Raw genomic sequence first — 12,233 nt, forward strand, 5'->3', positions numbered from 1 at the left:
ACACTAGTGAAATCCCGCTGAGAAATAGAATTTCAAGTAAATTTAAATTAGAAAAAAGCCGCAAATGCAGGAATTTTATCACATGACATTTCGCCAGACCAGAAATAATGCAAAAATAAACCAAATGTAAAAGGGACAAAACCGGAAGCTTTTTACTTTTGGAAACTTCCAAAGGTAAAAAGCTGCCATTTTTGTCCCCTTTACATTAACTTTATTTTCAAGCTATTTCTGGTCTGGCAAAATGTTGTGTGATAAACTTCCCACATTTGCAGTTTTTTTCTACTTTAAATCTGCTTTAAATTTTGTTTCTCAGTGGGATTTCACTAGTGTGATAAAGTCCCCAAATTGTTGATATTATTTCCTCTAATTTTCACTTCACCTTCTTCTGTGTCCAAACCTGCTTTTATTATATGTTCTGCACTCAAGCTGAACAGATAGGTTGAAAGGATACAGCCTTTCTGACCTCTTTGCCAATTGGGAACCATTCTGTTTTCCCGTGTTCTATTCTGACAGTAGCCTCTTGTCCTCAGTACAGATTCCTCATCAGGACTATCAGATGTGTTGCCACTCCCATATCTTTAAGGGCATTCCATAACCTTTCATGATCTATGCAGTCAAAGGTTTTGCTATAGTCTATAAAGCACATGCTGATTTTCTTTTGGAATTCCCTGGTGCACTACATTAGTCATTGTATACTTTCAATGTAGTCCCTAGTGCCTCTTCCATTCCTGAATCCTGCTTGAACCTCTGGGATTTCTCTCTCCATGTATGGTTGGAGTCTATATTGCAGAATTTTGAGCATGGGACATCATGCTATGGTCTTATAGTTGCTTCATTATCTTGTGTCTCCCTTTTTTGATGGGGATGTATATTGATTGCTTCCAATCTATTGGCCATTGTTCTGATTTTCATATCTGTTGACATATGTTGGTTAGCTATAGACTTGACTTTGGCAATATGGACTGAGTCCACTGTAATTATTGCCAAGTTTGGGAACAATTCACAGCAGCATACTAGAAGAATCCAGACTCAGTCAACAACTATTTCAGGATCTGGAGAAAATGAAGCACTGACAACACGTGTTCTGATATTGCTGCAGTAGCTTTTGATGGTACTAACTTTGTAAGTACTGTATACTCAGTAATGATACAGCTGTTCAGTGTTAGAATATGCTGAATTAGTTTGCCAGCTAGATGTATTGAACCAGACTCCAGCAGTCAAACGGATGGGTGTGGTGTAGGCTTTGTCTCTCAGAAATATGAAGATGTGTTCAGGAAAAAAAAATTCAGGTATGAGATATATGGTGACATCTTCAGTGCAGTTGCCCAAGAATGACCATGGCTTTTAAAATTAAATCAGGGCAAACCTTAGGTCAGGCACCTATTTATAGCTTAGGAGCTGACCAAAGGGATAAGGTTCCTTATCTGGGCCCCACCCCTGCAGTCACCTAAATACTGGAAGCAAATCTGAATTTTGAAACTTTCTTGTAAGGATAATCTCCATAATTATGTAAAGATCCTGAATAGTACAAATGGTGAGCTCAGTATTTCTAGTGTCAGCCATTTTGATGCAAGCAACTGTTTCACACCATGCAAGCATGAAAAAAAAAATCCCCTCTATAAGCAAATGCTGCTTCTGCTGGTATTTGGTTGAAAAAGTAGGTCAGGACTCTTGATTCTGGTGTTAAATGCCTCGCCATTTTATTTTTTCTGTCTGTTTTCATTGAACCGCTGTGTATTTGGTATGGCAAAGAAAATTAGACACATATAGCTGTTTATGATGTTGCTATGAAACTCAGTAAAAAGATCAGGTTGCTGCAGCTCTTTCATGAATTCATGGCTTGTAACACTATGTCACCATTCTGCAAACAAGAAATCACAGCATGGGAGATGTGGTCAGTTACCAAGGTTTCAGGGATTCTTAACTTACTTTCAATATGAAAAGTGAGCAAACTCACGAAATATTTATAGGCAATGCTGAATGGTACAATGTATAAAAAATATGGTTAGAACAGTGCATACATACTGGTGACCAAAGAAAGAAGTACAATAATTCATAAAGCAAAGGGATCTTGTAGCATCTTTGAGAATAAATGAAAGAAATAAGTTGGTAGCATGAGCTTTCATAGACTTGAGCCTACCTCATCAGATACATGAGAAAGTAGGCTCAAGTCTATAAAGGCTCATGCTACCAACTTATTTCTTTCAGTTAGTCAGTCTCAAAGGTGCTACAAGATCCCTTTGACTACTGATTTTCCAGGCTAACATAGCTATGTCTTTGAGTAGAATCATAGAATCATAGAGTTGGAAGAGACCGCATGGGCCATCCAGTCCAACCCCCTGCCATGCAGGAAATCCAAATCAAAGCATCCCCAGCAGATGGCAATCTAGCCTCTGCTTAACAGACCTCCAAGGAAGGAGACTCCACTACACTCCGAGGAAGGAGTGTGTTCCACTGTCGAAGAGCCCTTACTGTCAGGAAGTTCTTCCTAATGTTGAGGTGGAATCTCTTTTCCTGCAGCTTGCATCCATTGTTCTGGGTTCTGTTCTCTGGAGCAGCAGAAAATAAGCTTGCTCCCTCCTCAATATGACATCCTTTCAAATATTCAAACAGGGCTATCATATCACCTCTTAACCTTCTCTTCTCCAGGCTAAACATCCCCAGCTCCCTGAGTCGTTCCTCAAAGGGCAAGGTTTCCAGACCTTTCACCATTTTAGTCATCCTCCTCTGGACACACTCCATTTTCTCAATGTCCTTTTTGAATTGTGGTGCCCAGAACTGGACACAATATTCCAGGTGGGGCCTGACCAGAGCAGAATACAGTGGCACTATTACTTCTCTTGATCTAGACACTATACTTTTATTGATGCAGCCTAAAATTGCATTGGCCTTTTTAGCTGCCACATCGCACTATTGACTCATGTTCAACTTGTGGTCTACTTGGACTCCCAGATCCCTTTCACGTGTAGTTTCATTCAGCCAGGTGTCTCCCATCCTATATCTGTGCATTTCATTTTTCTGCCCTAAGTGCAGTACCTTACATTTCTCTGTGTTGAATTTCATTTTGTTAGCTTTGGCCCAGCTTTCTAGTCTATTCAGATCATTTTGAATGTTGATCCTGTCCTCTGGAGTATTAGCTATTCCTCCTAATTTGGTGTCATCTGCAAATTTGATAAGTATGCTCCCAATTCTGTCATCCAGGTCATTGATAAAGATGTTGAATAACACTGGGCCCAGTAGTTCATAAAGTAGCTGAAATATATTTCACCCATGACAGAAATCTTGGGACAGTGCATCATATATAATGCTTACAAGGTAGTTGATATGTAGGCTTGAAGAAATAGTTACTTTCACCTCCATCAGAACAGGGCTGTAAAGTAATTGGGTAGTGTCCAAGTGATTGGTGTGGACTGATTTTCCCCCACAAAACTGTCTTCATATACACATGAGTGTGCAAATAAAATGATGGTATGCATAAATACTCAAGCACCCCTTCAATATCAAATATCAGAAATATATATCCTATTATTCTACTTCCTTTTTATCTGAGACTGATTTGAGATGAGAATTTCAAGATTTCTTTCTCACTAGCATTTTTGTAGATTTCTATCATCCAGGTAGCTGTTTTGGTAAATAGTTACCATAACAAAAATCTGGATTTAAGTTTGCCCTAAATACTCTTTCAATCAGTTTGAAAAACTCTGTATGTTTCTATAACAATGAATGTTTCCTTTATACGATAACATAGGTCCAAAACACACTGCAGAAATAATCCAGTCTGAGACCACTTTAATTGCCCTGGCTTAATGCTAGAGAATTCTGGGAACTGTAGTTTTGTAAGACATTTAGCCTTTTCCATCAGAGAGCTCTTGTGTCACAATAAACTATCATTCCTGGGATTCCTTAGCACTGAGCCGGGGCAGTTAAAGCAGTCTCAAACTGGATTATTTCTGCAATGTGTTTTGGACCATAAAATGATCCTTAGCAACATCACTATTAGAAATGGTTTCAAAAATTTCTTCACAGTCAGAACACACTGAGCTCTTTGTCCCTTTTAACTAATCAGTGTCTTCATCTTGCTCTGCCCATAAGATCAGGTCATCACTGGTTGCTGAGTCCAGTTTTAGACATGCTAGTGCTTCAGATATTTATACAGTTGTTATTTATATAGGAAAAGAAAATATGGGGAAAAAATAGGAAAAAATAAATCAAGGAGAATGGAAATTATTTTGTAGGCTCATTGTTTCAGTGTGTATATAATTGTCGAGCTGACATCATTATGTACCAATTGAACAACCTCTATCCTCCTGACACCTAATTTAATTCATATTTACCATTTTTTCTTGGTTTCAAGTTCATAATGTCTTGAAGACTTTCAAGTATATCACCTTCATCATATTATGGTTTGATCTGCAAATCTGTGGGAACAAAAGAAAAAGCTTTTTTGATGAATCTATACTGTGCTATATTTTTTAAATCTGCAAGAAAATGACTAGACCATTCAATCTGCTGCTGTTAGTTACTCACCTTGTTTGACTAATTCTGTCTAAAGATTATTTTTTCGTTCAAATGAGCATAATATGTGACTACTTTTCCCATGAACTATCTGAACCTGGCATGCTAAGGAAAACCTATTTGTTCCATTTTGTCCCCACTTTGCAGTAATGGTGAAAGCAGAATAAATATGGTGTAAGGTGCATTCCAGTCAAAATTCAACAACATATAGTTAGAAGATCAGGACTATCAAATAGGTGATCTGTGACTGGAATAGATAATATAGTACTCAATTATATATGTTCACATTAGTAATATAGGATGATTACAAAGTATTTTACAATGGGGAAACATATTTGACTGTTCACATTTCAGGACTGATTCCACAACAAATAAGTGACTGTGTAGGATTCTATAAGACCAGCTTTGTCAGCAACAACAGGATTGTTTTCAGAACAGAACTGAGGTAAATGGACAAGGTCCTCCAAGACTGAACCCTCATTTTCAGGGAGGCCAGAATATCCCCCTCTTGCTGTGCTTCTATCATCAGTAGATTCCAGAATGTTTTTTTAAATGGGCTTTTTAAGATGTAGTAGGAACAGTTAACACAGAGACAGAAGAAATAATATTATCAAATAAAAATGCTATACTGTACAAAATATACAAATGTCTTTTGAAAATGTCCACAGAACAGGAAATTGTAGAAGAAAACATAATAAAATGGTCCCAAAATTTGGGGTACACAATTGAGTTATGTCAATGGGAATTAACATGAAAAAGGTGGTCAAGATATACTTTGTGCCAAGATCTAATAGAAAATCACTATAAGATATACTTTAGGTGAAATTTAACACCTGAAAAATTATGTAAGATCTATGGAAATTGTAGTAATAGATGCTGGAAATGTTCTAAAGATAAAGGATTGCTTTTCCACATGTGGTGCACATGTGTAAAGGCAAAGAAATATTGGGCATAAGTACATCATATAACAAATGTAATATTACAAAAACATAAAGCTCAAACTTAATTTTTTTGTTAAATATGATTGTTGTAAAACTTTTTTAAAAAATAGAAAAAAATTATTTTATATGTTGTCTGTCACTAGCATAGAATATGCCCAAATGTAGAAGCAAGAAAAAAATCCATCAACAAAGCACTGGTTATTGAAGTTATAAGAAATATTAGAAATGGACAAATTGACCAGAAGACTACAAAATGTTCACTCAAAAAAATTCCCAAAGATTGGAAGAAAGTTTTAGACTATTTAACCCCAAAATGTGTGTGTGTGTGTGTGTGTGTGTGTGGGGGGGGGGGGGGATTGTAACCATGCGATTAAGCTAGACAAAAACAGAAGTGGACAACATATATATGAATAACCTTAAATATAGATTCACATGTGTGTAGAGCTTAACTATAAATATGTTTTAACAACTTTAAAGAAACTATAGGACAGAAAACATTGTATCTACACCATGAAACAGCCTTTTATAGAAAGACTGGAAATGAAAATACGAAAAGCAATAGGCAAAGAAGTAACAAATGACGTTAGAAGGAAAGTGTTATTGTTGTCAATGTTTGCATAATTTGTTGTATATTTTTTTTAAAAATTGTATGGAAAATAATGCTAATAAAAACTACTTAAAAAAGGAAATACATACTTGGTCTTGAAAAAAATGAGCCACAAAAATTCCACTGTGTGTATCTGATCTCACTATGTGATCTCATATTGGAAAATTTTCTTCAACTGGCCAACTTCTAAATGAGTGGAATTTAAAGAATGGTGATCTGATGTATTCTAGCACCACAGTAATGATGATACAAAGGGACTACCAGAAAACAAACAAACAAACATTGCCACAGTGCATTTCAACTGAAGATGTTAATCTGGAATGCAAGTGAACTGAGGTATTCACACAATGCAAGAAACTAAGATGTGCATCTGACATTTCCAGATTTGGGTGACTGCAGGTGTAGCTACTGATGAATGTGGTAAGAGTATAAGATTGGCTATGATATTTACATTGTTGTGTCTAATTAATAATAATGACATTACAAATCCCGACATACTAATTGCTGTTACAATTCCACATCAACAGATTGAAACATATTTGGGTTTATAGTATGACACCAAATTCAAATTAGAGCGTAATTTCCTTCTCACATCTGGATAGTAAGATCTCCACCAGCTTTGCCAGTGGAATACATTGCTTTTTGTTGAAGTGGGACACCTATTGAATGTTTATAAATCATATATGTGCATCTGTTCTCTAAATCAGCTGAAGGAGAATGACAACTGGTTTTCTCATTAATGTCCTTAAGGCAAATTTTCTCATCCTGACTTCTTGTTTAGATTGTAATGGTTTAGCAAATATTTTGGTAATCTCACTTTCTAGACAGTGGGAACTGGAAAAAGATTCTGGCACTGAGCAAATAAGCTAAGATCCAGAAGCAGCCTAGCGAAAATAATACCACAGGAAACATCATGAAAACTTGAGAATCAGCTCGTGATAAAGAAAGACAACAGGGGAGGGAGGGAAGAAAGAGGCAGAGAGTGATCTGTGCATAGTTTCCCATACACATTCAATCCTTTTGATGGAAATTTCTTGTTAACATTAGCTGTCCTGATTTGGCTTAGGAAGGCACAAGTTTTTTACAGTGTGTGGGAGAGAATACACAAAGATATACTTTTTGATTTGAGACAAGACTGCTCTACCACAAATTTCCTGGATGAGTTTACACAAGATTGGTTAATGGATTCCCAAGGCCTGTTTTCTCCACGTGAGTTATCATGGCCAGAGTAAACTTGGCCTTAATTTAGTGTGGTGAGAATTGTATCTCTTAAGAATGGACAATTTTTTCAGTTTCAGTTTTTTGGGGGGGTTCCCAGGTTTTTTCCCTAGTTGTAAAGTTTCATTCATCCCAAACTTCCAGAACTTCTCTGTTCAGTGACAGAACAGGAAGGAAAAGAGAATGCAGCTTTCTTTTCCATTTCTTTTAGCCAAAACCAATTATAGGTTTACTGAATCTACTTTAAGTCCTTTATTAGACTGTTGCATAAATTAATTCTTTTATCAGATCAGAGCAAATGACAGTATGAAGACAGTTCAAAATATAACTATTCCAGGGGTTATTTATTTTTTACATCTAGGTTTTGAAAGACTGTAAAGGGGAGGATGACAAATTTGGAACGAGATTGGTGGCTAAATATTTTGAAATAGCAGATGTTCAGCTAATAACTATTACACAAGTGAGAGGTTATTTTTAAGTTGCATTATCTTGGTATAAAAGGTATGTGTTTTTGTTTGGTCCAAACTAGCACTTTGTTCTCATGGTCATCATTATTCTTCTCAATAAGAAATAAGTGGCCTCTTTATAGCAGTCATCTAGATTCTAGGGCCTGTTGAAAAAAGTGGCTGAACAGAACAAAACGTAAGATGCAGTGGTGCCACTTGGAAAGAGCTACTCAAATTACAAACAGAGGAAACTGTTATGAACCACAGATTTGCCTCCATTCTTGTATTGGGGGAACATTTTTTTAGGAGAACTAGTACAGTTGGCCCTTTGCATCCATGGGGGTTCAGCTTTGCAGATAGGAAAAATGTGGGCACATAACCTCATATTAATCAATGGGTGGTGATGTGCAAGTACCTATGTCAGTGCACCATCAGGCATATCCCGCCATTGAGTAATATGTAATGGGGTGATCTGTAGAAGCTCCAATATGCAGATTGCTAGCCCACTGATATATCAGGGCCAGTGTAATAGATTCCATCCAGATCTCATCTGGTCACAAATCATAAATAAAAGATATAAGATTCCTGTGCTATTTTTTAAAATGACACCACAGAATTATATTTTCCCTCTGCTGTTTATGCTTATGATGTCATGAGAAAAATGCTTGTGTACTTCCCTATTCTATGTTAAAAATCCAAAAATATGAGGCATTTTTATAGCTCTTCTGCACAGCACCAGTGTTCCTCAATCATGTTTTCAAGGGGCAGGGAGACCCACATGGCCTGTGGCTTCTAGTATTATTCTGATGGTACAGAAAGGAGCTGAGTTTTACTGGTTTTCATACTGCTAATGTACTATTAGAACCAGTATCACAGATTAAAAAAAGATTGCATTGTCACTGTGGCATCACTGGGTCCATGCACATTCATCCTGTGTGTAAATGTATTAAGAACTGCAGCCAGTCTCTAGCAGTGGCATTCCAACTTGGGGTATCACCTGGTGTGTGGAGATGGGGTTTACAGGGGCACTGTAACGTGGGAGGTGCACTTGGCCCTTGCAGCAGCCCCACTGGCCTTCTGAGTCCCACGTGGCCATTGCTGTGTGGGACCCAGAACACAGCCACCCACTCCCCCTGAGATGCACTACCCCAGTGGGGTAGTAGTAGATGAAGTCTGCACCTCAACGTCCCTCCTAATGATGCCACTAGTCTCTAGATAGGATGTGCAATTATCAAGTTCTTACCATTTATTACTTCAAGGGCTTTTACTACAAGTAGGGTTTTTTATTATGAAATAATACCGTGATACATTTGTAGGAAAACAATAGAAGGGCCTTTGATTACTTCAAAAGGGAAAATGCTGGATCATGTTTTTTTTCAATACTTATATACATACATAAAGAATAGTCTTGTACTTTAAGAGTAATCCACATTCATATTACCATTTGCCTTCTTTGACTTACAACCCTTTATAGTTAGTCTTGCTTAGTAAGGCTGGATTCAATGTAAGATGTATTGTGTATCTGACTGCAGCCATGGTGCCTCCTCCTTGCCCCTGATTGGCCTTTCCGGAGCACTATGAGCAATCTTAGCACTATGAGCAAGGTTGAGCAATCACATTCAATGTTTATAGTCTATTGCATTTTCTAATTAGAACTTTGCCTTCTCCCCGTTACATCTCCTTCAGTGGAAAGAGGGAGGTGAAAGTGGTCACTGGACCATAGATCTCTGCTGAAAACAAAGGGATTTTTTTTGGGGGGGGGAGATATCTCACAAGGGGCAATGGATGTTAAATATCTGCTTTTGTCTTGCCTTCATCCGACAGTTGCTGCACCATGTAAACTTGTCTCTTATTCCTTGCAATTTGCTGCCTTTTCTATCCTTTTCTTCTGTGGCCCCCTTAACACCTCAGGACATTGGTTTTGTTTCCTAGTACATGAGTAAATTCACTTACCAGACATTTCAGAAGGAAAGACTGAATCTCACTACTATTTAGGTTGTGTTTGTACTGTGTTTCAGAGTTAGTCTAGCATGCTTGCATGCATCTTCATCCTGTGGTTTCTGACCAGCAACTATACCCATTCCTATCTGGGAGAAGAGGGAGTTGGGAAAGAGACTCTTTTAGTCCCACTTGATCTCTAAACATACACAAAAAGGAAACGTAAACACTTTCCTTGTGAATTTTAAAGTGCTTTCTCTTCCAACTGCTCTGGTCTTCCAGACCAAAACTGGTTAACACTTGAATTTGTTCTCGTGTGATAAATTTACAATCTTGATAGCCTGCATACAAAACTGAAGATTCTTGCTTTTTGTGCATGAAGAGAACATTCCCTCAATGCATCCAAGCAAGGAGCAAGCCACCAATGGTTGCCGTTTATGATCTCTGGGAAATACCCATCACTGGCACTTCTGCTAATGCTGGCTATGCCAAAGGTCTACCTGGAATCACTGTAGAAGATGAAGAACTTTCAAAGTCAGTGTTAAGTGTAAGGTGGATAAAAAAGAAACTGTTTTGGGGTATTTAGAGTAAGGTCTTGGACCTGATTTATAAACTATTCCAATTACCTCCTGAACAAACCGCTCATATTTGTCTAAAAAATATTTGCTTCAGAACACAAATTTACAAACTATGGAGATTATCGCACTGCGTTCTGAGAACATTCTGATCACGTGATGAGAACGGAACGCATTTGAGAATACCGCACGTATGTGTTCCAATCGGGTTCTCAGAACGCTTAAATGTGTTCCAAATGTGTTCCAGGAGGGAACGGATTTGAATGTGTTCTGAATGTGTTCCCAGAGAGCTGAAACGTGATGAAAACGTTCCAAGAGAAGTGTGTGCGGTATTCTTATCCGTTCTCAAATCCGTTCCCTCATTCCTCCGTCTCCTGATTGGCTGAAAGAATGACAGGCAGGGAGGCAGGGAGACAGGGAGGCGAGCGACTGCAGTGAGGGAAGGTGTGTGTGTGTGAGGGGGGAAAGAAGGAGGGAGGGAAGGGAGGAAAAAGGGAGGAAAGGTGGGACAAGGAAGAGAAGAGGAAAGCAGGGAAAGAGAGGGAAAGAAGAGACCAGAGCAGAGAGCAAAAGAGAGAGGGTCTGGCTGCTTCTCCGGGGGTCTCTAGTGTCATGTCCAGTGGGTCTCCTGTGCTGTCACAATGCAGGAGGCAGGGATGCCCAGGACCTTCTCCTCCTTCCCTCCAGGAGGGAACCCACAAAAGCTCCTCTGTTTGGAGCACCACACAAAAGCAAGCAAAAAACTCCCAGAATTCCATAGCAAAGAGCCAGACAAGAGTTAAAGCGGGGAGGGAAGCTCACAACCTGAAGGCACACATTACATGCACACACACAGGAGCAAAAGGGTGTCAAGCTGCCAAAAAGGGGAAATGGGATGACAGCAGAGGACTCTTCTTTTCTAACCGGTTTAAAGAGCTGCTATGGCTGCTGGGGCTCTGCCCTTGGCCCAGTCCCCTCCCTTTCCCTCCGCTTGAAGGGACCTCCGTGGAGCTCCCTTAAAGCCTAGGCTGCCAAGGAGGGGACTCTGCCCTTGGCCCATCAAGTTACATAGGTTTTATCCTATTTTCTTCAAACATATGCCAGCATATGAAGCCCCAGCATTTTATAGGGGCTTGCCTTCTTTCCCTCCCAAGAGAATCTTCGGAGGGAAGACTTCTCAGTGAGGCTGAGAAGCACTCTCCCGGCCAGAGTTCCTAGGCTTACTGAAATCCCCCACCTCCCTTCCCCATAGAAATCAATCCAAAAACTGAGTTTAAAAGGAGCAGAGGAGAGCCCTTTGGGTCTGCATCTGGGAGAGATTTTAAACTCCGTTTTTGGATTCTTTCCTATGGGGAAAGAGGAGAGAGGGAGAGATGGCAGGACAACCCCATAGCCAAGCATCCTCTGCTCCCCCCAGATGAAGACCCATAGGGCTCACTGCTTTTTTAAAACTCCGTTTTTGGATTGATTCCTATGGGGAAGGGAGGTGAGGGATTTCAGTAAGCTGAGGGACTCAGGAGAGGCGAGCTCCATGGCCCAAGCCTCCCTTTTCCCTCTTTCCTGGGGGCGGCGCCTCTCCAGAGCCGTCCAACCACTGAGTGGCGACGTCATCAGAAGACAGCCCACAAAACTCAATACAGAAAACCGTTCTGAGAACGGTTTCAAGAAAAAGGAATCGCAGTGCGGTAAACTGCCGTTCTGATCCCGTTCTGATCACGTTTTGATTTCTAATGCGGTAAAATCCGTTCCAGGAACGTTCTCATCACGTGATGATATGGAACGTTCTCAGAACGCAGTGCGATAATCTCCTCAGTTTTTGAGAATGCAAGAATTTCAGTGTACATCTTTTGGTGTAGGGTAGAACTCTGATACCACCTTCCTAGGGTGCTGAGGCCTTGAGGCAGATTTGGGGTTTCACTCCCTCTAGTAAAAGCTTGAAACTTCAGTTTGCCTTTCAGCAGATGGATGGCCAGGGAGCAACTCAGTCCTCTGGATTGCTTCCTAGTGCCAGGTG

The 12,233-nt window shown here is 39.5% G+C and overlaps 1 long non-coding RNA gene across 2 annotated transcripts in view; it reads right to left on the reverse strand.

The window, feature by feature from the left end:
* Positions 1 to 616: 616 nt before the first annotated feature.
* Positions 617 to 12,233, reverse strand: part of LOC121928934 — a 112,883-nt gene continuing 101,266 nt past the window's right edge. For both annotated transcript variants that reach the window (XR_006103602.1, XR_006103601.1), the window contains exons 3-4: positions 4,335 to 4,418; positions 617 to 1,861 (exon numbers count right to left, since the gene is read on the reverse strand). This is a non-coding gene — a long non-coding RNA (uncharacterized LOC121928934). The remainder of the gene's footprint in view (positions 1,862 to 4,334; positions 4,419 to 12,233) is intronic.

The sequence above is a fragment of the Sceloporus undulatus genome, chromosome 4 (assembly GCF_019175285.1).
Source record: "Sceloporus undulatus isolate JIND9_A2432 ecotype Alabama chromosome 4, SceUnd_v1.1, whole genome shotgun sequence".
Taxonomy (NCBI): Eukaryota; Metazoa; Chordata; class Lepidosauria; order Squamata; family Phrynosomatidae; genus Sceloporus; species Sceloporus undulatus.